General features: G+C 37.0%; 1 pseudogene; it reads left to right on the top strand.

Annotated features, from left to right (window-relative positions):
- The first annotated feature begins 1135 nt into the window (after positions 1 to 1135).
- LOC139713565 (lysoplasmalogenase TMEM86A pseudogene) overlaps positions 1136 to 27907 on the top strand; it is a 70740-nt pseudogene continuing 43968 nt past the window's right edge.

The raw sequence follows: 27907 nt of genomic DNA, 5'->3' as shown, positions 1-27907 counted from the left end.
ACAGGTCTCCCCTGCTGTAAATGAATGCAGTAGTATAGTCACCTGTTTGTTACGGTAGTCTGTATTGTAACAAGGCTGTAAGATGTTCGATATAATGTATTTTTATCGAAACTATTTGAATATGATATATTATATTATATTCAATATACTTTTTTGTCTATACGTTCTATTTTGTTTTTCAATTAGAGACATAAGATACATAGATTGACCTTTACTCAATGAGAATCCTATTTAACTGCCAGATGCTATGCCAGTGACGGATCCAGAGGGGGGGGGGGGGGGGGGGGCGCAACCGGCGCACGCCCCCCCCCCCTTTATTTTTCGTTCAAAACAAAAGAAGGAAAAAGAACAAAATGAAATGAAACCCGGAAGTGGCACCAGAAATATTAGTCACGCCCCCCCCCCCCCCCCCCTTTACAGAATTCCTGGATCCGCCCCTGTATGCTAGTATAAAAGTCTTTCACTATTCAGTAAAGGAGAGTTTTGTGAAATAAGTGTACAACTTCCTTCGGGAATTCGTAGATAACTCTCCTTTTTCCAGGGCCTGCACCGATTGGATATGGACTAGAAGGTCACTTACACTATCAAGTCCCAAAATTGCATTCGTTTACGGCTGTATCTTTGTATATACAGTCCAGCTACCAGTATCTATAAAGTTTCATGAAGTAGTGCACAAATTTTCTTTTAGTGTGCCCTTGATACGTATTATTTGTAGACTATTCAAAGAATATAGTTAACATAATTATCATGATTCTTTAATTGGTAACATAATATTATTTTAGATGAATGTGCTGGTTCCTATCTCATTTTGCTTTTTTAGGTTTGTTTTGGTTATTTCATATTCATCTTTGATAGACAGATTTATTGAATTTGATTAGTTCCTTGTAATTTCTTTTTCTTCTTTTTTTTTCTACAGTGAAGTGCATTGCACATTCATAGGTACCGATGAATTGATATGCAGCACATTTCCCCTAAACCTTGATGTGTTATCTTGCCTTAGCAGCAGTATTTCATTGAAGGGTTGAATAAATCAATAGGCCTAGATGATGAAAGTTGTAATGACAAATCCTTACTTCTTTATTATTCGTCTACAAGGTCTAATGGATTTCCCTTTGCCAATTTGTTTGGAGCAAAGATGGATACAAAGTACAAGCAGTTACCCCAGCGGGACAGCGATCTGGAGGAAGGTGCCGTGCTAGCAAGTGGGCTTTTGGCACAAAAGGTAATTAGTGATGACCGGATGGACTATTCTTGTGAGCACTAAAAGCATTAAAGGTTTCATGGTTGCAATTGAAGACCTGAATATATTAAAGAACGACCCAAGTCCATTTTTTGGCCAAATTCACTTTGGCATGGAAAATTGTAATTTATGCATGGACTCATCTTGTGTATAAATGATAAATCCTAATTACCCCCGGAAGTGCCTGAAATGAATGACTTAAATCTTATATGTATGTAAGAATGAAGGACTTGGGTCATTCTTACATTCATATTATAGCGCCCTCTCTCATTCTTCTCTCATCTCTATAGCAGAATACCATGTATATGAATCAAAGAACGACCCAAGTCCATATGTGACCGTGCATCTCAAAACGAACATAAAGTCGCACACACTGATTTTGCGTGAGGACTGCAAATAAGTGAAATGGGTCAACCTAGCCGAACTTGACTTTTTCATATTTTCTGAAAGAGCGGGTCTTCTTTTACATCATGCTAAAATTTGGTATCATAAAACGGGCAAGAAAGTGTGTTTTTTTAGCAGTTTATCTCGAACATTTTTGGTAGAACATGGGATTTGGTGTGTCTTTAGAATCCCTTTTTCATTTCTGAAAAACCTTGTCCACAATCTTGTCCACAATCTTGTCCACAATCTTCACTTTCAACTCTAATACTTAGGTATTAGGAATTCTCAATCAATATTTTTTGAACCTATTGCTGAAGAAGAAATTATAGATATTATTAAGAATTTGAACGATAAAAAAGTTCAGGTTATGATGGAATTACAAATTTTCTTTTAAAAAATGTTTTAAACGAAATCATTTCTCCTCTTACATACATTTTCAATCAATCCTTATTTAATGGCAAAGTCCCCAATAAGATGAAGGTCGCAAAAGTTGTCCCTATCTTTAAGAAGGGACAGAAAGATTTGGTGAATAATTACCGACCAATTTCTAAGTTGACTTCAATCTCTAAAATTCTCGAAAGGGTGGTTCACACACGATTATTAAAATTTCTCACAAATCATAACATTCTGTCGGATTCTCAGTTTGGTTTTAGAAAACATTACAACACAACCCATGCTTTACTTACTTTTATAGACAAGGTAGCTCATGCTATAGATAGTTTTGAACATACAATTGGAGTTTTTCTTGATTTTTCTAAAGCTTTCGACACGATAGATCATGAAATCTTGTTTTATAAATTGTGTCATTATGGAATCCGCGGTACCCCCTTAGAATGGTTTAAGAGTTATTTAACAGAAAGAAAGCAATTTGTTAATATCAATAGCCATGATTCGCAATTAAAGCCTATTTCATGTGGAGTCCCGCAGGGCTCCCTCTTGGGCCCACTTTTATTTATAGTATACATAAACGATCTTCCAAAATCATCGCAAATTTTGTCATTCATTTGTTTCGCCGATGACACAAGCTTGTTTTTTTCACATCGAGACCCTAATGCATTAATAAATATGATGAATACTGAGCTCAGGTCCGTGCAATCCTGGATTTATGCGAACAAATTGTCCTTGAACATAGAAAAAACTCATTATATGGTATTTAGTAATTCTTTGAATGTTGTTCCATATGATATCAAAATAAATGATTTATGTTTGAAGCAGGTTAATAACACAAAGTTTTTAGGGCTTTGGATTGACCAAGAATTATCCTGGAAAACTCATATTAATTTTGTAAGTAAAATTTTGTCTAGAAATATTGGGATTTTGAATAAGCTAAAACATTTTTTTCCTGTTCATATTTTGCAGAGTATATATTCTTGTTTAATATCTCCACACTTCAATTATGGAATTTTGGCGCGGGGAAATGCAATTCACTCATTACTAGATTCCCTTCTCCGTATTCAAAAGCGTGCAATAAGAATCATAAACCACGCCGGATATTTTGCCCATACCAATTGTTTTTTCCATCAAAACAGAATTCTGAAAATTTCAGACTTATTTTATTATAATCTCGGAATTTTCATGTATAAACTAACAACTAATGAATTACCATCTGTTTTTATTCACATGTTCAAAAGGAATCGTTCTATCCACTGTTATCCCACTCGCCAGAGTGACGCCTATCACCTTCCCCGTACTCGCACTATTTTTGCAAAGAAGACAATTATATTTACTGGACCCAGATATTGGATTGATCTCCCTCTAGATATCACTTCTTCCTTATCTTTATTCACCTTCAAACGCAAATTAAAACAGTTATTACTTAGTGGATACACACTACCAAGCCTTTAGCAACCTTTTTATGCTCCCAGTCTTTTGTCCTTGTCCGCAGCACCAAGTTACTTAAGTTATTTCATGGTACCGATACATCTTTTAATAATACAGCATTTTTGTTATTCAAACACTGCGAGATTTGTATGCAGTCTGGTTTGTGCGATATCTATGTGGTTCATTAGTTTATTACTCATCTATTTTTTTGTACTGGTGTAATTTTTGTTGGTCAAGACAAACATATCCGTTCTCCGTGTAAAATTATATGCCTATGAACTCGGGAACCTACAGTTTTACAAGCTTTAAAGCTTTTATGTAGGCCCCATCATATTTCTTATACTTACTAGTGACATTTTCACACGATGTGACCATGTACATTTGTGTCAAGTATATTTTCTTTTTCTTTTTCTTCTACAATCAAAAGACATGATTGTATATATTTTGTACTCTTGTTTTGTTGTCAATAATTTTGTAATGTCATCATTGAGAAAATGGAAATATGAAATGAATTTGAACTGAACTTGAACTGAACTAATAACTTTTGAAAGGATAGTGCTACTGCTTTGAAAGTTGGCATTAATTATGGACAAAATGTGTTAATGAGGCATGATTAATTTCAGTTTAATTTGATAATCCCTTCATTGTTGTTACTCTGGTGGTTTACTTCCGGTTTTTTTTTTTGTCCCGTTCATTGCACAGCCAGCACGGTTTGGTAAAGATTAAGCGCTTGAATAGACACTGTACTTCAGAGCCTCTTTTCTCAGTTCACACTTTTCCTGAGTTTGTGCTTTCTTTCCAATATTTAGATAGGTTAGGAGAGTCCATTTGATTTGAGTTATACATCATTTTAAAGCTTAAAGTCTGCTCTTTCAAAATATGGTCTTAACTAAAAATTCATGTCTGGCGACTTTTTGTTTGTTTTGAGGTGCAGGGTCACATATGATTCAAAGAACGACCCAAGGCCATCACACAAAATGGCCTCTCCTCAATTAATGTAAATGATAATTGTCATAATAATAAATGTTCTAATTTGAATATACAATGTTGCCTTCCCATCACATGTTAAATAGAATATTATTGGACAAATAAAAAAGATACAAAGTTTTTTTAAGTTTACTCGAAATGGTCTTCCATGGACTTGGGTCGGTCTTATATTCAGATACTCAATTGCTTCTTGAAACTAAGATCTGCCTCGGTCTAATGCTGGAAAAGCCATGCTTGCCCCTAACTGTGACATTGTACATTGTATTTCTAAAGACAATGATTAAAAAAAAAAGAACAGGAGCAACAAAATCCTGTTTGTTTGTTTGTTTGTTAGATTTGTTTTGCATGTTGTCGTGGTTATGGCATTTTTACCATTTTTACTGTTAGAAATTTCAGTGGGGATTAAATGGGGAATCCCCCAACAGATGTAAAATTAACCGGGTATACAACTCTCGTATACTTGAATGTGCCTAAATGGGAAGAGTCACATGCATGACCAAAAACTGGTGAAAACTAACGGAGCGTTTACAGTGGGGTTTGAGCTTTGAGTTTTCACAGGTTTTCGGGAAGCTGCCTGTAGAAAAAGTACCAACAGAAAAATGTAGATAATTCTTTGTTAGTAAGTTTGTTTGTTTGTTTGTTTGGGGGGTTTTACATGCTGTCATTGTAAATTTCCCTATTGTCCCATCCTCTTGAATGTGTGTCTCAAATCTAGAGCCCCTGCAACACAACTGTGACGTAGTCTTCACATATCACCGATCTCATATTCTGTGATGATACAGTATAGAAATCAAGTTATTACGGTTTTAAAGCAACTCCTAAATAGGTTTCACTCACTGTGTCAATCTGAGGGGTCATTTTGCTCTGTCGGTTTCATAAACATATTTGATTTCAAAGATGTTTATAGTAAAACCCAAATGTTATTTGAGAGACATTTCAGATTCCGTGCATTTTGTTAACTATCAATTAAAATATGCAATAGTCATTGTTAACTGACGATTCTAATAAATTCTTAGCAGTTATATACCTTGTCTTGAAACTGGAATATGTTATTTAAAGGAAATTGATGGAGAAAGAGATTCAACAGAATTCAAATTTGTTTCCATCACCTTTTGTCATTATTGTCTTTGAGCAACTGACTCTCACTGAATATTGCATGAAAAGATAATTGACATAATAAACCAAAGTATGAAAGAGCTACGTAATTGTTTTGAGAACATCCCGATATTGTGTTCGCAACCAGTAAATTCTAAAGCACATGCCGGTTTGTCTTTATCGCCTAAACAAATTCAATTTGAGAAAACAGTCTAGCCTCTGTTGTGAGTGAGTAAATTCTAAAATAGAATTTATTAATACCCATATACATTATTATGACACAATGCACTTAATTTTTTCACTTTTTTTTCTGCAAAGAAATTAAAATATGTTGTTAATATTTTTCCCCTAAGCTTGTGTTTTATACAGTTATCTGACACTTTAATAGTGAAACTTTTATTCTTGAATGACTCTAAGCTTTTAGTTAGGGGAATATTTTGTAAACTTGCAGTCGGTGTCATGTATCTTGTCTATTTTTTTAGTATGACACGCACAGCAAAGTTCAGTCTGTGTGTGTTCACTCTCACTCGATAACTCTTGCTGTGCTTTAATGCTGATGACAATATGGTTCTTCTGTTCATGATGTATAACAGAATTCGGATCGCTCTCCTGTGGACATTTCAGAGTCTGAGGCCAGACAAAAACAAAATCCCCAAGGAGGTCAAGGTGCCCATTGCTGATACTATCAGTGTCCAGTTTCAAAAGGGAGCCAAGCCAACGCCGACCACGCCTCAGTCTGCCGAAGGGAGCATTTCCTAGAACCCCCGTTTCTAATATACCCTACCCGTAAAACGGCTTTGAATTTCGCCAAACATAAGTGAATGGAAATGAGCCAAGAAAATGAGATTCCACAGGAATTTCAACCCGAGACCTCCGGATAGCTAGACTGATGCTCTGATTGTCTGAGCTAAATGGAAAACCTCAGTACATGTACAACGCATAGAAAATGAACGTGCGCCTGTGGCGTGCGATCGCGAACTGTAACAACCGTATAAACTATATTATGATATTAAGCATACTTTACCTTCTGAAAAAAAAAAATTCGGCTCGATGACATTGACAATATATTGCTAAAATATAATATTCCATAATAAATGTTAGTTGAACCCTGACTTCATATTTTCAACCTGTCAATGACACAAGGGCATAGCATACCTGGTACTATGAAAATTGAAAAATACATTTTTTTTTCTTTAGTTAAAAAAAGGCAATAACGAAGAGTGGAACAGCTATAGACCCATTTCCCTCTTTCCAGTTATATCTATGATATTTGAATACATATATATATATATATATATATATATATATATTATAAGCTACCTAGTTAAAGATTTTTGAATACTAATGTTTTGTCAGATAATCAATTTGAATCTTTAAAAAAAATAGTACATATACAAGCAATACATCTTTTACTAAAAGCTATTATTCTTAAGTATCTTGGCTCATCGATAATTTTCAGCAAACACTACTGCAGTCGTCTTCCTGACCTTGCCATGATATTCTTCTTTATAAACTCCACCACTAGGTATTAAGTTGGAAAGCCTTTGAGTGCTTCAGAAGGTATATCATAATGACAGAAAACAATCAAGTATACTTGCGCTTTTACTGTTTGCTATTATCAATAATTATTGTGTAAATACCTCGAACTCTTCTCCCCTTTTTGTTATTCGCTCATGATTCTTAGCCCCTTTTCTTTCATTTACATCCCATGAAATGAATTACTATACATACCATGAATGTAGAACTGTATGAATAAAGTAATACAATGGTTAAGAGCAAATTATTATAGAATATCGCTTAATTCACTCGTTATGAATACTCTTGCTGAATGGCCGGATAATCTTGAACATGAATTACAGGTTGGGTTTAACAGATAGTGAGTTTACTTGGAAACAATTCTGTATATGCCTTATAATTTCTAGAAGTATACCTTTAAATCAACAAAGTAAGTATACGTTTAATCAACAAAGTAAAGCTTTCTCCCCTTGTGTAAACGTTATTAATGTTACATTCATAACTTTAATTTTGCCTTATTTAGCTAAGTGAGTTATAGTATGGGGTAATAGACATTGATTTTAACTTACTTTGCTAAAATATCTTCTCCCCCCCCCCCCCCCAAAAAAAAAAAAAGTCGTACGATAATGTAATGCTTCTATTGATATTCTCATATAATACTGATGAGTTATTTTTAGAGAATATTTTGAAAGTCATGGATTTGTCGTACATGTGTTGCACCGATGTGAGTATGTGTGTTTCTTTGTGTGTGTGCGTGTGTGTCTGTGTGTGTCTGTGCGTATGCATGTGTGTCTGTGTGTGTGTCTGTGTGTCATGTTGCCAGTGATATAATTGCAAGTGTATTTCTGGACTTGTCATAAAATGTGCTTTATGTTCGCTTATTTTGTTGTTTTAATGTAAGTGCGTTGTAGTAATGTACTTTAAGTAGGCCCATTAGGGGACTGTGTTATCCAGTTCGGGTTAAAATTGTACTGGATTCGAAAGTCGAAAGATTTATCTACTACAGGATTGTGAATGACGTGACCGCAGAATAATTTAAAGATATTTGTAGTGTAAAACATCGCCATATTCCTCTTGCAATGAAATTAAGCTTTGCTTGGTAAGCCTTTACCAAATTATACTGCAAGAGATCATTCACATAAAGAGCTGCATCAGCATAATGTTATATAGATATCTGACGATTTATGTCAATTTTTCTCTTTCGTCGCCTTAATGACATTATTTACCGTTTACAGATAAAACAAAGAACCCAGCTTTAGTATTTTAAAATAGTTCTAAAATGTGAGTCAGGGACGGAAACAACTAATGTTAAAATGTTCATCGTTATAATCAACAGTAAGTGTTTTTAGGTATACAAAATGTGAACAATAGTTATAGTAAAATAGTTTTCTAGACGAAACCGTCTACAGTTTTGCTTTATTGAGAAAAATTGTAATATCTCCTTTATTTTAGCATTTATTGCGAAACCTTTCTGTGCTAGGACGTTTTGTGATGCGACTGACCTACACACATGCATCAAATGCGATTACTCGAACATTTTAAATCACTGCTGACTGACTCATGGTAAATGAGTCTTGTGTTTGGCTTTTTCACCTGAGGACCATCTGATTTATTGTTGAAATACGGTTTACCGACATAAGTATGTAGTTTGATTCCTTTCGTAAGCAGTGTTTTCACGCTACGTCACAAATATAATTATGCTTTGTGTTCAAAACCGGGCCCCATGTAGCCAAAAGCAACAAACAGTATCTATTGTCGCTTGTGATGATACACAAGCTACCTTATTTTGTTGATGCGCACATTATTATTCTACATTCGTATGTCTGATTTTCTTTCGAGAATACGGAAATAAAAACTAGCAATGAGAAGAGCCATCTAGTAATCTCAAGGTGTCAACGTCTTTATGTGCGATTTATAAAATGGATGGTGTGTGATGTGTGCATAAAGAAACGGAATGAATGACAATGGGTGTAACAGATGCTCTTGAATTAACGCACGCACGCATGGAGTCGACTGGGCGGTTCAGTGTTGGCGCTGGCTAAGATTTTGACCTATTTCAGGGTCTAACATGTCTACCTTGCTCCTCCCCGTCAACTACTACTATGAGCAAACGTAATACAAGCCTACAACCATCGAGAGAACCATACTGTTTGAGAAACAGGTCCAGAACTCAGCTTTTAAGTTCCAACACTTCAACAGCCGGCAGGGCACATCTACAACAGGCTACTGCAGCAGACGCACCTCCCGAAACCTCCGCGCTCAGCCAACGGACTGAACCGGTTAAAGAAAACTCTGTAGCGGATACGCAGCAACCCACGCACCATTCGTCGTGCAGTACCATGGCGCCTGGGACTGAAGGTACGTTAAGCCATTCCGAATTCACAAGGGTCACTGAAAAAATTATGGATAAACTGGAAACGCTTTCAGTGAGCGTTAATGCAATTCGTACTGAAGTATCTGACATACGAAATACCTTGACTGAGTTGCAAACTGCTGTTTCAGACTCGAGTGCAAGACTTACTACCATTGAGAATGACACTTTACCCCAGATGAAAAGAGATAGAGTGAAGATGGAAGCTGAGTTGAAAGAACAGATACTTTTAATGGAATTGCATGACAGGAAACTTAATTTGTTGATTTATGGAGTAGAAAATCGGCAAAACGAAAAGGTTGTTGAAGTTGTGAGAGATGTAATTAAACAGCTTGGTTTTTCTGAGCAACAAGTGCAAGGAATGTTTGTGGTGAATGCGCACCGCCTCCCTAGACGTCCGGTGGCTGGTAGTGACGAACAGAGCAGGCGTGGCCCTGACCCGATTATTGTAAGGTTTGGCGCCATGTTTGATCGAGATGCGGTTTGGAATGCGTACCAGAGAATGTATATGCGTCCCGCCACTACGAGAGGTCAAGCCCCTGCTCGACCTAACTTCCGGCTCGCAACAGACTTACCAGCGTCACTCAAAAAGAAACGCTTTCAGTTGGAGCAAAAGGCCTATCACATGAGGAAGAATGAAAATAAATCAACCAGAATAAAAGTGGTCGGGGTGAAAGTTCTGTTGGAATGCAGAGAAAAGGGTTCGCTATCGGCATGGAGGGTAGTTGGAGATTGAGTTTCAGATTGATCAGGACCAGTTTGATTTCTGCCAAATGAAACGCGGCCATCGTTTTGCTCTCCCTTCCCTTTGTACAGCGATACACAGTAAAATGATTAAGTCAAGTTTGAATTCATAATTTTCTTCGAGTCCTATCTGTGTTGGAAAACGGAAATCGGAATTTGTCTTCAATGTCTGCGTTATTGTTGTAGCTAATGATTGTAACTTTCGTCAGCAGGAATGCTAGTAAACAAATTGGGCACTGTATTCTTCAGGTGAGCTGATAAGAGCAACACGACTTCATTATAAATGGCATCTTGTGCGCAGGGTGCTTACAGGCGGCGTTCCGGGAATGTGAAACACCCAAACTATAACAACAGAAGGATCAGACATTCTAAAGTTGCAAAGCAATGCAGCTGAGACATGGAGTGCATAAATTGGTTCCTATGGTTACGAGTCAACGGAACTGAATATGTATTAGTGTCTATTCATTGTAATAAGGAGAAGAGTTAAAGAGGAAAGCGATTCTTACCTCTGCTGAATACTTGGATTTTAGTATGTATGAAGCCCTTTTGTTTTATTCTGTTCGAGGTTATTAGAGATTTGCCAAAACAAGCATCAACCTTACAGGTATTTCATGCACTGGTTTGTATTCATGGTTGCAAACAAGCATCGACCTCACATTTAATGTACTGGTTGTGTGCTTATGGTTGTGTATCAGCTAGTAATAAAGGACGAGACATTTTTTTTTCAATCAACGCTGTAAAACAATCTGATTTTTGGGGGTAATATTTGTCGTTGTTTATTTGGTTTGACCTCCACAAATATACAAAGTTTTTGTGTAATGGACATCTGTAGTGGGTCAAACTGATACACTGTATTTTGTAACACTGTGTTTTGTTAAGGTCATTTGTAGGGGGTAAATTTGGTAAAGAAATGGTGGCAACACGAATGCATATCTGTGTATATGCGGCATTATGTGCCAAGTAACGGGAATGTATATATAGTTAACAACAGAACATTGAGTTGAGAGTCGCAAAGTGATGCGGTCATGCTCTGGAATGTATAAATTGGTTTTTATGTCTCTGAGGCAACTGGATGGAACATGAATTAGGGTGTGTTTTTTTTTTTTTCTTCTCAGAAAAGGATCCGAGATTATGAGGAAGGTGACTCTCACCCGTAATGCTGGAATTTGTAATATAGGACATTGTTTGTTTAAATTCTACTGCAGTTCATTAGGAACTTGACAAAACAAGAGTCAACGTTTCAGTGTGTTACGTTCTGGTTGTGTGTTCATGGTCGCATATCTGCTGGTTACAACACAACTTAGTTGCGTAATAATGTGGATTTTGTATTTTCGTTGTATGGCTGGCCTCCACAAATATGTTCACACTCTTTTATTGGGTAATATAGAGGCCGTAGTGTACTTTTTTGTTGAAAAGGATCAGAACCTATTGTGAACTTCCTGTGTAAATCATTTTTAGCTTTGATTAAGTAATAGACTTTCTCAAGTGTGTATTTCTTTTTTGGGAAAACTACCTGATGTGCTAAAGCCCAATTATAGTGTTGTGTTGCTTTCGGTCTTTCTGGAAGATTATTGTAAGAGTAATCTTTGGTTTATCATGGATAATATGCATGGTGCAGTTTTGATATGGAAGTATATTAAGTTCATTAGAATTATAATTGATGGGTGAACTATATATTATGGTGAATGGTTAAACAAAATGAATACAGGGGGCATGTTACTTGAATACAAAACGTGTCTGAACAGTTGCACATCAATATAATGAAAGGATGACACGTTTTTATGTCATACGATATGACTTTGGATGCAATGTTGTTTGTTGTTTGTTTTTGTTTTTGTTTTTTTTAACCGGAGTACATCCGTTTTGAAAAAGAATCCGAGTATATTATGATAACAAAAATGAATTTTGGCGTAATGCAGGATTTGTATTGCGCAACTTGCTATGGTTTAATAGATGAAAACTCATGTTTTGTCATCATGGAATTCAAATTTTCATTTTGATATAGTATGTATTCCGTGTGTGTTTGATGTGATCAGATAGACAACTTTACAGAGTGTTATGAATGTGACATTACATGGAAAATTACTATCACGTTTGTAAAGTTTCATTCTCGTGTGAACACACTTGAAGATCAATTAATTTGTGTAATGAAAATAATATATATGGAATTTATTGACATTAGAATGAAAATGTATGGTTTTCGATTGTGTCATTGACCGTGTTTCTGACAGCAAGTGCCGTTAGGTCTGAAGTAAGAATATCCATGATTTTGATTATTTTGCAAAACATTGCAGTGTAATCAGGATTAACAATGTTATTGGTTATATGTTTTTTTTCCCTTTTTCAAAAAAGAATGTAAGGAAACGCCAACAAGATATTGCTTTGCCTAACAGTGTTGTTCGGCAATATGATGTATAGCGTGACAAAATGATACATTGTTTACGGCTGTGTTTTTGACCGTGTTTCTGACGACAATTGCCCTCAGGTCTGAATTGAGAATATCTATAATTTGATTATTTTGCAAATCATTACAGTGTAATCAGGATGAATATTGTTACTGGTTGCAAGTTATTTCCCCTTTATTTTTTTTTCCAAAAAAAAATATATATATATATATGGAAATGTTATCAGGATGAATATTCTCACTGGTAACAAGTTATTTCCCCTTTATTTTTTTTCCCAAAAAAAATATATATACGGAAATGTCAACAAAGTATTGCTTTGTCTAGCAATAGGATATGTCGTTTAGCAATGTGATGTTATTGTCTAACAATATGATATTGTTTGCGGTTGTGTTTTCGACTGTTTTTCTGACAGCAACTGCCGTCGGGTCTGATGAGGATATCCATATAATTTTGATTATTTTGCAAAACATAACAGTGCAATCAGGATAGATAATTCTACTGGTCATAAGTTTTCTCCTCTATTTTCAAAAAATATATATATACATATATAAGGTAATGCCAACAAAATATTGTTTTGTTTAACAATATGATATGTTGTGGTATGCTTTAATTGAAAATCCTGTAAAATTAGAGATGAATTGGATTTACGAATTTAGATTTATGTAACTGTTCGGATTTCTTTCTTTTTATTTATTTTTTGTTGGTGTTGGGGAATTACGCAAACTTGATGTTATGATGTAATGAATGATATACATGAATATTGCAGTTACACGACAATAGTGAATTTCATTTTTTTCAGTGCCGAAAGGCTATGCAGTTGCGAGTGTCCCCCCCCCCCCCACCATATTTACACAATGGAACAAAAGATTTCCAGGGGTTCCAACTGATTGTGTCTGTAGTGTGTATTAACTTCATTTGTCTGTATCATATTTTCAATACATGTGTAATCCTTGTTGGGTTGTACTTTGACCAGTTGAGGAATATATTGCATTTTATAAACGACCCCCCCCCCCCATCCATTTTGTTTTTGAGATGATTATTACTACAAGTCTGATCCCCCTCTTAATTGTGACAATTTTTGGAAAAGTTACAAGTTTTTATCCGTACGTTAGATCTTTATCGCTTGTCTGCATATTCATATGCGCACAACTCCTGCGTACTCATCATCCTGCCAAACTGGTGTAATGTGAAGTACAGTACTTGCTTGTACAGCAATTGTTCACTTGTACGGTCCCAGTATCGTCTGCACTGAACCGAACCCTTTGCTTATCTGCCTACACTCGCAGCCACGCCCACGTCAAACACACACACGCTAAGACACACACACACACACACACACACACACGCACACACACACCCAAATCTCACACTCTCAAGCACAATCATACTCTCGCATGTTAAAACACTGCTTACACACGCCATGCATACACACACTACCACTGTTATAATGATGCCATTGGCGGCATTGGTGTGAAAATATGTTTCGTATTCAGACCTGCGGTGTGCTAACAAGTGCCCGAGAAGGTACATTATTGGCCTGGGGTTTTTGGAGCTATTCTGTACTTATCATATATTATTGATGATCCGGAAATTGATCGAATGTAATAGCCAAGCCACATTTGTCCTTGTCTAATGTCGGCTCAAATTTTTGTGTATGTATGTTTTTGCTGTCGTCTCGGAAGCCCACAGAGAGACTGGATTTATTCTTATTATGTTGTGTGTGTTCTATGTCTTTTTCTGTCCATGCTTCTCAGTGTTCTTACTTACCTTGTTCAGCCCTTTCTCGTTTCACGTTCTACGTCTCTTCAGCGATCTTCTGCTTATCATAATTTTGACGTCACCCATGTTCGTAGATTACTCCAGCGTCTTGCCACATCCCGGCGACTGGGTATTTTCTTGTATCGTCCACTTATTCACGACATCCTAGTTTTGTTAATAACGCAGACTTTTAAAAATTCGTCTCGTATTTTAAATTATGGCTAATTTTCTGAATGCTCCATTTCATTCCGTATCGAACGATGATTTTTTTGAATTGTTTAGGAACACAAGCTTAGATTCTGACCCAGTTAGTGGGTTAACCAGTACACGAACCACCCCTTACGATGATTTTGTTACCGATAGCCTGAATACAGCTGCAAATGAATTGCCTCATGATCTTAGTAATGATTTCACTCAAAATATGTTGTGCAATTATATTACAGTGAATCAATACAAAGATATGATTCATAATTTTTCTGAGGACACGTTTTCTTTGTTACATTTAAATATAAGAAGTTTGAATAAACATTTTGATGATTTAAAATTTCTATTAGAATCTGATGCAAGCCAGTCGCTATCCGTTATCGGATTAAGTGAGACATGGTTAGCTTCCAATACAGAAAATTATTTCGCAATTGAGGGTTATAATTTGTTTGTTAACAATAGGCTTGATAAGAATGGAGGGGGCGTTGCATTGTACATATCACGTTCCTTTGATACTATTGTTCATGAAGATATTTCTAGAATGGACAATGTTGTTGAATCTTTGTTTATAGAAATTCTTATCCCAGGATGTAGAAATCTTATGGTAGGCATTATATACAGACCTCCTAATTCAAACGCCAATGATTTTTTAACTTATTTTTCAGATCTTGATAATTCACACGTTTTCCGAAATAAGGATTGCTTTTTACTCGGTGATTTCAATATTGATTTGCTGAAGTCTGAGCATGATAATATCTCTAGTGATTTTCTTCACACACTTCTGTCCTCGTCCTTTCTTCCTCTTATTTCTAAACCCACACGTGTTACAGATCGCTCTGCCACCCTCATTGACAACTTGTTTTGTAATATTCTACCCCTCTCTGACTCTTTTATAATCCTTTCAGATATGACTGATCATTTTCCAATAATGACTTGTTTTACTCTTAAAACACCAGCTAATATTAAACCTATTTCACCTCTTTTGTTTAGTCGTAGAGTTTCACCTGAAAAGTTAGCTAGTTTTGATGTGGCCCTGGAGAATGCTGACTGGTCAGGAGTATTTGGCAGCGATGATGTTAATATATCCTTTTGTAATTTTATGGAAACTTTTAATCATCATTTAGATGATGTAATCCCAAAACAAAGAAATAGAACAGAGTATAAAAAGACACCTAGATTACCTTGGATTTCCAGATCAATTCTTCGTTCAATTAATAGGAAAAATCGTTTGTATTACAAGTACAAATTGGAAAAAACTGAGCGCTCGAAGAATAGATATACATCATATAAAAATACTTTGACAATGATTTTACGTTCTGAAAAGAAAAGATATTACTTTAAGCAATTATCGAAATATAAGTTTGATATGAAAAATACTTGGAAAGTCCTAAAACAGGCCATGAATGTTCCGAGTAAACACTCTGACATTGATAAAATTAAATTGAATGATGAATCGATTAATGATCCTCTTCATATTGCAAATATTTTTAATTCTTATTTTTCAAAAATAGGCGAAAATTATGCTCAAAACATTCCTGCAACAGATTCTCATTTTACTGAATTTTTAGGTCAGCGTAATTCTGATTCCATATTTTTTATACCAACTAACAGATTTGAAATTATTGATATAATTTCTTCTTTTGAAAATAAACGAAGTTCTGGTTATGATGAGATAGATAATTTCATACTTAAGGGTGTTATTTCCTCGATTGCTGATCCACTTGCTCATATATTTAATCTGTCAATTTTTAATGGTGTGTTCCCTGATAAAATGAAATTAGCTAAAGTAATCCCAATATTTAAGGCAGGCGATAAGTTCGAAGTCAGCAATTATCGCCCAATTTCATTATTATCGTCATTGTCTAAGGTTTTAGAAAAACTTATTTACAAGAGAATGATCAATTTTTTGAAGGTACACGACGTTTTTACGAATTTTCAGTTTGGTTTTCGTGAGAAACATAGTACTACGCATGCTCTTTTGCATTTTGTTGATAGAGTTGTTCACGCAATCGATAACCATTCTCATCTAGTTAGTATTTTCTTGGACTTCTCCAAGGCCTTCGACACTATCAATCACGATATTTTACTTTATAAGTTATCGCATTATGGAATACGTGGGAAGGCCTTGGAGTGGTTCAAGAGTTATTTAGTTGATAGAAAACAATTCGTTACAATTAAAAACAATGATTCCGTTGTCAGAGAAGTTAAATGTGGTGTCCCACAGGGAAGTCTCTTAGGGCCGTTATTGTTTATTATTTATATCAATGATTTTTGTCGCGTATCCGACGACCTCTCTTTTATTCATTTTGCAGATGACACTAATGTATTTTTTGCCCATAATGATATTGATTTTCTCGTTCATAAAATTAACATTGAATTGAAAAAAGTGACAAATTGGGTCAGGGCCAATAGGCTATCACTCAATGCTCAAAAAACAAAATATATGCTTTTTAGTAATGTTGTTGATAGTTTAAGTACAAATATAGTATTAGATGACTCTCATCTACAAAGAGTCTCACATATCAAATTTTTGGGTGTCATTGTGGATGAAAAACTTTCCTGGAAACCACATGTTGATAATGTCTGCAATATAATTTCACGTAATATAGGCATTGTAAATAGATTGAAATTTCATATTCCACAAAAATCATTACTTATGCTATATTCGTCGTTAATATTGCCTCATCTTAATTATGGAATATTAGTTTGGGGCAACACGCATCAGAATTTATTAGAGAGAGTGTTCCTCTTACAAAAGAAAGCTCTACGTGTTATCTGTTATTCCCCTGTACGTTCTCATACAAATATGTTGTTTGCCTCCAACAAGCTCTTAAAAATTGCAGATTTGTTTTTGTTTAATTTAGGGCAATTTATGTACAAGTATTGTAATAACTTGCTTCCGTCTATTTTTGACTCTATGTTCCTAAAAAATCAATCATTTCATGAATATCCTACTAGGCGTTCCAATGAATTTCACTTACCTCTTTTAAGAACGATTTTTGCTAAAAACACACTTATTTATGTAGGCCCAAATTATTGGAATTCTTTGAATCAAGACATAAAAAACGCTCCATCCATATGTTCTTTCAAGAGGAGACTGAAGTCTTTTTTATTGCAATCGTACGACTCTACAATACCGAATTAACCATTTGGCCTTTTTTCTCAGTTACACTTACCTGCTCACTTTGTCCCCTCTTCAAAGAATTAATGGTATCTTTTTCCTGGATGCTCGCAATGTTGTCACCTATGCCATTTTGCCCATAGCGTCTTGAAGTTGACTTTCCGTATGTGACTCCTGTTCATACGTCCCTCTATTTTCTATTTTCTTGTCTTATTTCAGGCGTCAAAATATTACTTTTCCCCTATTATACAACTATCCTCTTATTCTCTTGGCATGCTTCTGCCGAAGATCGCTGTTTCTGTTGTTCTGTTTCTGTTTCTGTTGTGCATTTTTGTCTGCTATTTTGTCTTCAGTTTGTCAGTCTTGTCCATTCCGTTTGTCTTGTACAACCTTTTTTTTTTTCAGTAGTTGTCTCGTTGTCTAGTCCTGTTTCATGTTTGTTCGCGTCTATGAAAGTGTATATATGGTAATCTAATTTTTAGTGGGCTTCCAGACTTCTTCCACTTTATTATCTTTTGTATCCAGACTTCTTCCACTTTGTTATCTTTTGTATCTACGATGATTCGATTCCATCAATGTTCTTCTCCAGAGGGGCCCACACACTACAAGCTCTGTCTTTTTAGTGGGTCCCTCCATTTTTCGCACGGCATACATGTACTTCATTTCGATCACTTCTGTTTCTTTTTTACTATACAATGTATGATTACTAAAGGTCCTCAATTATTGTACAGTCTTTTCATTTCACTATGTTCTATTTACCTTGTTCTCTGTTATCAAAAGAAGTGAAACATATGTTATGTCGGAAAATGAAATAAACTTTGAATTGAATTGAATTGAACAGAATTTGCTGGCGTTTATTGAATAAATATTGAATAAATGTTGAGTAAGCGAACAAGTGCGTAGACAAATAGCTGCTGAATGACGAGCATTACGAAAAGGAAATCTGGGAAAAAAATCAACTAGTCATTGCGTAGGTAGGTAGAAAGCTGTTTGAAAGGGTTTGTTTTTGTCACGATAAAAGTATGTATTTAGCCACCATCATTGCAATAAAGATCATTAAGATCCATCAATTTTTAAGAAACATGTCAACAGGCTCATGACATGGTTTGGTGCTATTATTCCTTAATTGATGCATGACAACGTTCATTTTAACAAGGACAAAATCATCATTTTTCTTTTGTAGCACCGGTTGATAAATTGAACATGTTATAAGCGTTTCTCCTTATAATCCGCAAAGATTGCCTTCAAAGATAGACTAGAAATGTCGGTATAAGTGGCGACTGGGATGCCTCCGCTATAAGACCAGATTCAAATCAACACGTCCTTATTCAGGATAAAAAATAGCATGTGCTTTATGGAGCAAATCATGCTATACTGCTTGAGTCGTGTAAGCTGTGTTTAAACGTTAAAAACTGTTTTGAACGAAAACTGCTCAAGTATGTGGAAAACTCTGCCGAGTGAGATATACGTATGACCCAAATGGTTTCTGTTGAACATTGTGTGGGAATATCGTTTGTAATTTATTCGCATGCAAAGGATGCATATAAACATTTCAATGTTAAAAACGTGACGAAAAATATAAACAGCATGCTCGAATGCTCCAATGTTCACTGCTAAACTTGTTCATTTCTAGTGGGGAAGAAAAGAGAATTCCGCTTAATGGGAAACGTTAAGGGTGACAATAGGAAGGGGAAATCTAGCTGAGTGACAACGGATGTCTGAGGTGGAGGTGGGTGGGGGATCCAAGGAGCAGACAAACACAATTCTATTCTCTTCTTCATGCCATCGAGATATCTGAAAAGCAATTTTAATTGGTTTTCATCCGTCGACCGTGCATTCGGTACCATGGTAGTCTGGTATACCCTGTACCTTGTTCAACCGACATTGTCACTCCCACACATTCGCAATATGGATATCATATGACATGCAAAGGAGTAGGAAGTATACTCGACCACCATCACGATCCATATATATATCACATCATTCCTTGGTGGTATGCTGACTTTGCTCAGTGCAAGGAGATAGCAGAGGTTATTTTACGAAATTCTGAGGAAGTCGCACTTCATTTGCCACGTTTGATATACATGAGTCGTGACTCGAGAAAAGGGCCCTTATGTCATAAAATACCAAAATTGCGTTTTCACCGCCACCTTGTAGAATGAATTCGTACGTATTCAGATATGCAAGCCGTTTTCGGAAATTCCATTATTAGGGAGCTTTAGATTTTAGACGCGCGGACGTTCAAAGGGGAAAAAAAATGTTCTGAGCGTGCGCAGAAGCGCGGGTCAAGTTAACGCACGCTTCTGCGCACGCTAAGAACATGTTTTTTTTTTCCCCCTCTGAACGTCCGCGCGTCTAAAATCTAAATCTCCCTACTAAGTGCCCCAAATGTGAAATTTTAAAAAGCATGGTTTGCCCAAATCTTGTCTTTTTAGACGCGTTTATGCATACGCACGCGTAAGTCGTAGACGGGGGAACACTGTGCCCCATTAACAGCTCATCGTCCCAAAGTTTTGGTCTGTTCATCACCAAAGTTGATGTCCTTCCCTTTCTAAGTCTGTTTATGGAGGATATGATATAATAATTAAGCAAGATAATAAACGGAAAGATGTTAACTCCGCAAATGCCATGGGTCGTCAGCAGCACACCAGGGATCATCAGTGTTTCGACCATTTAAGTGCTGTACACCTCCTCCTGGCTGGCCGGTGCTGCGCTGTGATCCCCTTGACAGCACCCCCATGGCATTTCAAGGACAAAATAAAACAAAACAAAGCAAAACAACACAAAACAAGACACACACACACACACACAAAGGAAAACGCTTGGCCTCAATCACCTCTCCTCACTCCAGAAACACTCTCAGCATACCTATCCAATTTTCTTTCCCTTGCCTCATCCATCCTTGTCTCCCATGGCACAGTTAGCTCCACCATTGCTAACCTGTGCACAGACCTAGCCACCAGCACCATGTCCGGCCGAAGATTTACTGGAGACGGCAAAACATCAAAGGTGGAACTGATCATGAAGCGCACAGCTCCAGAGGACATTGACCAAAGGTCATTCCATGACACCTTCCTCTGCTCCACCCCTTCCCATCGAGTCCATGCTCCCTGCTGTACAGCCTTGGCAAAGCGATATTCCTCCTCCTTCTCCTTAACCGCCTCCACCACCAACTCCCTCCTACCCTTCCTGCCTTGCTTGCTGTACCACCAAACACCCTGATGAAACCCGACCCCTTTTTTGACCCACCTGAACCGCACCCTGCATCTCCTTCCACTTTGCCATTGCCACCGCCTTGTCCGCAACCTCCTCCGCCCTCCACTTCCACCCTGTGCGGATCGGTGGCCTAACTCCCGCTATTGCCTGGTCCTTTGACTCCCTCATCATCATCACTAGCCTAACCTTGCCAGCTTTAAACTCCTCCACCACTGACGTCATAGGCAATTGCAACCTGCCTGATCTGCAAAAGAATGCCAGATCTGTAAGCATTCTTGGAACACCTAACCACTTCCGGTAGTACGAGTTCATCTTCTGCTGCATCCTCTCAACCCTGGACACTGCCACCTCGTACACCTGCAGTTGCCACATGATCCGTGGTAGCAAGCCAAACTGGCAGCACCACACCTTCGCATTCCCCGGGATGATCGTCCTGTCCACCCTCTTCTACCACTCCACCACTTTCTCATAGATCTAAACTCCTCGGTGCCTATCATTCAACTTGCCCTCATACCACCGCCCAAGGCTCTTTACCCCCTGCTCAGTGTATTCTCAGTGTATTCTATTCGGCGTATTCTATGAAATCATCGTTGCCATGACAACCATGCGGTGAGTTGTATTTCAGATTCTGAACAAATTTGGGCTTTTATAAAACATGCATCACACTGATAAACATGTCAAGGGATGCAGCAGAATGTATCTGATTTAGACGTGGATGTGTACCCTCTGTGAGTGTACTTTTGTGTATACATGTACTAGGTGTTTCAAAAAACATTTCTCACTTTTGATTCTTAATAATTCATAAACTATATATCAAATAACACTGTCATTGATATGAGTAATAGCTGAATAGTGTACAATTTGGTTGAAAGTGGTTTGAATATGAAAACATAAATCGGTTTCATGAAATCCATGATTAATTTCACAGTTAGGTTCCAGATTTTGCTCTATTTTCAACCCTCTGTACAAAATTTCACTTTGCACAGGGGTCAATGGGTGTGTATGGGAGTGTGTGGTTAACACCCTGACAATGGTCCTAAACAATGGTTAGGATTTGAATGCTTCATTATTTATTCATGAGAAATTCCACTATCACAACTAGTCTTTATTCAGCCTCTGGCAGTATCTGTATAAAGTCAAACGCCTGCCGATACTGTCGTTGGGTCTCGACAGTGCTCTCCCTACTTCTGAAAAACGAAATTACAATGAATACCTTCTGCTCTATCGTAAACATGGTGACAGGAAGCAAAGAAAATCAATTAGAGGATACACTTGTGTAAATGGAGCCTTAAATAAATCTACTGTGAAACATATCGCCCCAATGATAAATGCTGCTGAACTCTTTACCAAAAATGATTTCTTTTTATCAAAAAGCGAAAATTTGTCAGACTATTTAATTAGTAGACAGTTGTATTAAAATGAGGAACTTTAGATCATTTATGCTTATTTATACCCCAAATTTAGTGATATGTGAAGCAAAAATTGAAAATGATTGCCAGCTGGAATGGAATGTGGTGTTTGCAAGCACATGGAAACGTGTGCTTCCTTTTTCCATGTGCATGCAGTTTACCCTTTACCGTGCATGAATCCAGACTAGCAGTGCCCAGGGCAATCCACATGAATTATTGATTAAGCATTCATGTGCATGGGAGCACGAGACTGACGCCTAGTCAACAGGTGGTTCAGGCATGTCCATTGTTCAGGGCCATTGTCAGCACACACTCACATACACATCATTGGTTCCTGTGCAAGGTTCAATTTTTGTACAGAGGGTTAAAATTTGACCAAAATCTGAAACCTTACTTCAAAATCAATCTTAGATTTAATGAAACTGATTTATGCTTTCACATTCAAATCACCTTCAACTAAATTGTACACTATTCAGCTATTATCTATATCAATGACAGTTTTATCGGATGAATAATTTTTGAGCTATTAATGATCAAAAGTGGGAAATGTTTTTTGAAACACCTAGTACTTACGTGCATGTACATTGTATGGTTATGTGTCTGTCTGTCTGTTTGTGTTTGAGGCCTATGTGTGTGGTGATCGATGCAGAAAGTGGATAGGGGGCCATGATGTTTGTCGTGCAGACGACTGTCACGGTAAATAATGATTGTTTGTGTTGCACTGTACTATTTTGGCCGTCATTGTGCCCCCACCGCCCCCCCCCCCCCCCATGTGAAAAGTGGATGTGTGTCTGTGTGTGCATACTTCTGTGTGCTCTTGGTGTATCTACATTGCATGTTTATGTGTTTGTTTGTCTGTGTTTGAATGTATGTGTTTGGTGAGGTGAGAAGAGGATAAGGGACAATGTTGTTTGTTTGTCTTGTAGGCTTGCCTACAGAGTGTACGTCAAATGTACGCATTAGTCGTGTAAATAATCTTTTTTTTTTTTTAATGCATGCGTTGGACTGTAAAAACCATCATTGTCTTCCTCTTCATGTGAAAAGGTCTATAACCAAACTTTATTATTGACAAAAAAAAATGCACGCATCCCATGTTTGTAATTGTACAGGCCTTCCGGCACATCCAGGCACTGTTAAATAACACGTACAAGATGAAATGTGTCATTGCAAAATATAGGACCTACAATTATAATGATTAGATGTAATTGATTGACTACTTAATTGTCCACTCTGTGAATTCCTGTACATTGGATATCTCAACAAAACAAACATTAAATACATCACAAATACACCACAGACATATCACAGAATTTGACTGAAACTAACTTATGTTAACATGAAAAAGTGTATACACCATATAAACGTAATACGTTAACCCGACTTTTACGCTATACAAAAATCATCAATATGATAATAATAATCAATTTTGAGTGACCTCAGGGATCACTCGAATATTTTGGAGTGATCGCTGCAAATGAGGTCACTTTAAAACGATTTCCACTCAAAATTCACCCCAATTACACTCTAAATTCACTCTTTTTTATATTCACTCCGTCAAGAGTGAATATTTTCACTCGATTAAGTTCTTTTAGAGAGTGCATATTATATATATTACTTTTGTACAATAATTCAACTCATGGCAAATGTAGGCAACTTTGTTGATGTAAACTAAGATGGAATTAATGATGGCATATTTTTCTTTTTTACCCCTTTTTACGTTCACCCTACAAAAGTATAGAATTATGTCAATCGAGAATGAATACTCCACTGTGCAACACACACTCATGCATACACACATGGCTTTTTTTTTTTTTAATCTCTTCCAGACATCCATATTGCTGTGTATGTAGCCAATTATAGTCTATAGTGTATACCCGTCTGTCGTCTTGTAGGTCCTACAGATCAAAGAGTGTAAGAAGAGCTTGCTTGCAAAAGGCGCTAAATTCATCATCTTTTCAATTGATCTAGCGCCTATTGGAAGCAAGCTCTTCATAGAAGCTGGCACCATAAAAGAGGGCTTGCTCTCGCGATTTTGCGTAGTACGCTCATAAATGGTCGAAATACTTGCGGCATTTGGGAAACAAAAGCAAATGGTCGATAGAGGGCGTTATGTGCGACCCCAGCAGTGCCACATGGCACTGGGCAACATATTACGGAGTGATTTCTGTATCTTTTTTTTTTTTTTTGGGGGGGGGGGGGGAGGGGCGTACAGAGGAAGAGACGACTTAGGACTTCTCCATTTTGTCACAAACAAGTATAATTCCTGTCTAAAGCATGAAATGCAATTGAAGAGATGCCCTTTATTTTCCAATCTGTAATTTCAAAAAGTTTGAGCTAACTACTATATATATGTAGGTATATATATATATATATATATATATATATCGATATAGATATAGGTGTTACACAAAAAAACCAAACATTTCCTACTTTGATCCTCAATTGATTATTACAAAATCATATGTGAGATAAGACTGATACGAGGAATACCTGAATAATGTACAATTTCTATGCAAGTATGATTAAAAACTAAAGCATAGATAAATGGTTTCTAAAAGCTAAAATTTATTTCTAAATAATATAGGTTTCAAATTTTGCTATACTTTCAACACTCTGTGCAAAACTTTCACTTTGCATAGGAGTCAATTGGTGTGTACTAGAGTGTGTGGTTAACACCCAGACAACGGTCCTGAACAATGGCCAGGGTTTGAATGCTCTATTACATAGTCATGAGAATTACACTTTCACAGCTACTCTTTATTCATCGTGAAATTTAGTTTAGCACATGAAAACATGCGCTTATTTTTTTTTTTTCATGTGCATTCAGACTAGCAGTGCCCAGGACATTCCATTAAGAATCATGAAAGCAATTCACATGCCTTGGAGCAAGATACCAGAAGCCACGGGGTATAGACCGATTCAAGTGACTGTTCATGGAAGTGCGCCCTCTTAAGGCGACGCCATAACTGGGGGCCGACCGCGTTTTTTTTAAAGACGGCACAGATTGGGGCATGGCGCGTGTTAAACCTATGGGAAAAACGTTGGGTTAGGGTTTTTGGTTATGGTTATGGTTAGGGTTAGGGTTAGGGTTGGGGTTAGGATTAGGGTTAGGGTTAGGGTTTGATGGTTAGGGTTAGGATTAGGATTAGGGTTAGGTTTAGGGATAGGGTCCCCGATAGATTTTTAGTTTCCCCAATCTGTGCCGTCTAAAAAAAACACGCGGGCCGACCAGGCCGGGTCGGCAAGCGCCGTGCGTGCGTGGCAAGGGTGCCAGCGGCATGCAGCCAGTGCTTTTACCACCCGGCGCCAGCCGGCCAGCTACCTATCTCTGGCGCTGGCAGCGATCGACGCATCTGGATTTGTGACAACTATAGAGTCTACTTTTTTTTTTTCGTTAGCTAATTAATAAAATTAAACAACTTATACCGACTATGAGCGAATGGGTAGACGGCATATACGGCTGTAGCCCAAAGTTGAACTTCAAGGTAAATATCGGTACCATCCGTGAGTGTTTGTAGACTCTATTTCTTTTGCGATGACCTGGGTACTCGCGTGTAAGCCCCTTATAGATCTATTCACATGTGTGTAAGAGGATTAAAAACACCTGGGGAGAACTATGGCTAGGCGCAGACAGACGTCTAGATAGTAAGCCTAGACTGTTGAGCAGTTAACTGATATAATTAAATACAAATAATGAATCAGAATCTTGAGCTAGATAGTAGATATGGCGCTATCAAAGCAACTAATGATATCAGTGTTAGGCTTTTCTCGGACCAGCGGGGTAGAGTCTGTCTAACGTTTTTTTTTAGATCTTGTCTAGAATTCTAGCCAACAGTCCAGACTAGATCTAGACCCGTCTAGACCTATTGACTTCTAGATCCAAGCTACATCCTATATCATTTTCGGTTGTCACTAAATAAACTTCCGGCAAGTCTAACTAAGTAAACCAAACTGAAGGCAAATCTAGGCGTTTCTAAGCCGTATAAACTTAAGAAGTTAATTTACGTCGCCTGATGTCAACAACCAAAAATTCTACTGTTTAAGGTCTAAGTAACCTTGCATTTAACATCGCGCTAATGCCTAAGATTATAATCTACAAAAGTGATTTTCAAATCAAACTTTCTTAATATGAATTATGCATATGAAACGGATATTTGCCACCATTCATAGCAGTTTAAAATCTATAAGTATCACTTTATCAAAAATTAAATCATATTCAGAGTTCCAGACCCAAATTGAATATGGTCAATTTAATGCTGAACGTTTAGTGAAGAAGTTAAAAATTACAATATAAGATTTTTTTTTACACATCTTGAAACATTCATTTGGCTGTAGTGTATAGGCTTTGAAATGTTTGTCATATAGTATAATAGTAGCCAGGACGTGTATTCTAACTTTTGTAAGTATTGCACCAAGCGTAAAAAAAAAAAAAATAATAATAATTAATGAATTATCAAAATCTTTCATCTGAACTTTTCTTCTAGAATGAACAACTTTATTTTACGAATATGAATATGCAGTGATTTACCCTATATCAAATAGAGAATCTATTAGGCATAGGCCAAAGTTTGTTTCGAAAATCTGTGCATTTTTTATACCGCCGTGTTTCACGTGTATATGTGACAGTGCACCTCAAAACGAACATAAAGTCGCACACACTGATTTTGCGTGAGGATTGAAAAGAAGTGAAACGGATCAACCTAGCCGAACTTGACTTTTCCATATTTTCTGAAAGAGTAGGTCTTCTTTTACATTATGCTAAAATTTGGTATCATAAAACGGGCTTGAAAGTGTGTTTTTTTAGCAGTTTATCTCAAACATTTTTGGTGGAATAGTGTGATTAGGTGTGTCTTTAGGATGCCTTTTTTCATTTCTGAAAAAGCTTGTCCACACTCTTTACTTTCAACTCTAATAACTTTTGAAATGATAGTGCTACTGCTTTGAAAGTTGGCATTAATTATGAACAAAAGGTGTTAATGAGGCATGCTTAATTTCAGTTTAATCTGATAATTCCTTCATTGTTGTTACTCTGGTGGTTTACTTCCTGTTTTTTGTCCCATTCATCGCACAGCCAGCACGGTTTGGTAAAGATTAAGCGCTTGAATAGACACTGTACTTCAGAGCCTCTTTTCTCAGTTCACACTTTTCCTGAGTTTGTGCTTTATTTCCAATATTTAGATAGGTTAGGAGAGTCCATTTGATTTGAGTTATACATCATTTTAAAGCTTAAAGTCTGTTCTTTCAAAATAATTATGGTCTTAACTAAAAATTCATGTCTGGCGACTTTTTGTTTGTTTTGAGGTGCAGGGTCACATATATTCATCATGCGTCAGTGGTGTCTGAATTTCACACACTGACGTGCAGCTTCCATTTCCGGTTTTTCGCCTGTTATTTGTGCACCCAAACAACTGCACAATATATGGGTTTTTTCTGATCCTTTGAAGCTTTCATTTTAGATCGATATGTCTGAATTACTCAATTTGTCCAAAAGAAAGGCATTAAATGCCGCTGAATGACTTTTCCACAGTGAGTAAAACCATCACAATTTTAGCGCGGCGGTCGCCGACCCAGCGGCCGCCGGCGGCGCATGCGGCCGCGCCCGGCTAACTATGCGCGATGGGTACGCTGGGCTGCTAG

This window comes from Diadema antillarum, unplaced genomic scaffold (assembly GCF_040938485.1).
Source record: "Diadema antillarum isolate AM-2024a unplaced genomic scaffold, OU_Dant_1.0 seq00002003_RagTag, whole genome shotgun sequence".
NCBI classification, from domain to species: Eukaryota; Metazoa; Echinodermata; class Echinoidea; order Diadematoida; family Diadematidae; genus Diadema; species Diadema antillarum.
This window is presented reverse-complemented; position numbering and strand designations above follow the sequence as displayed.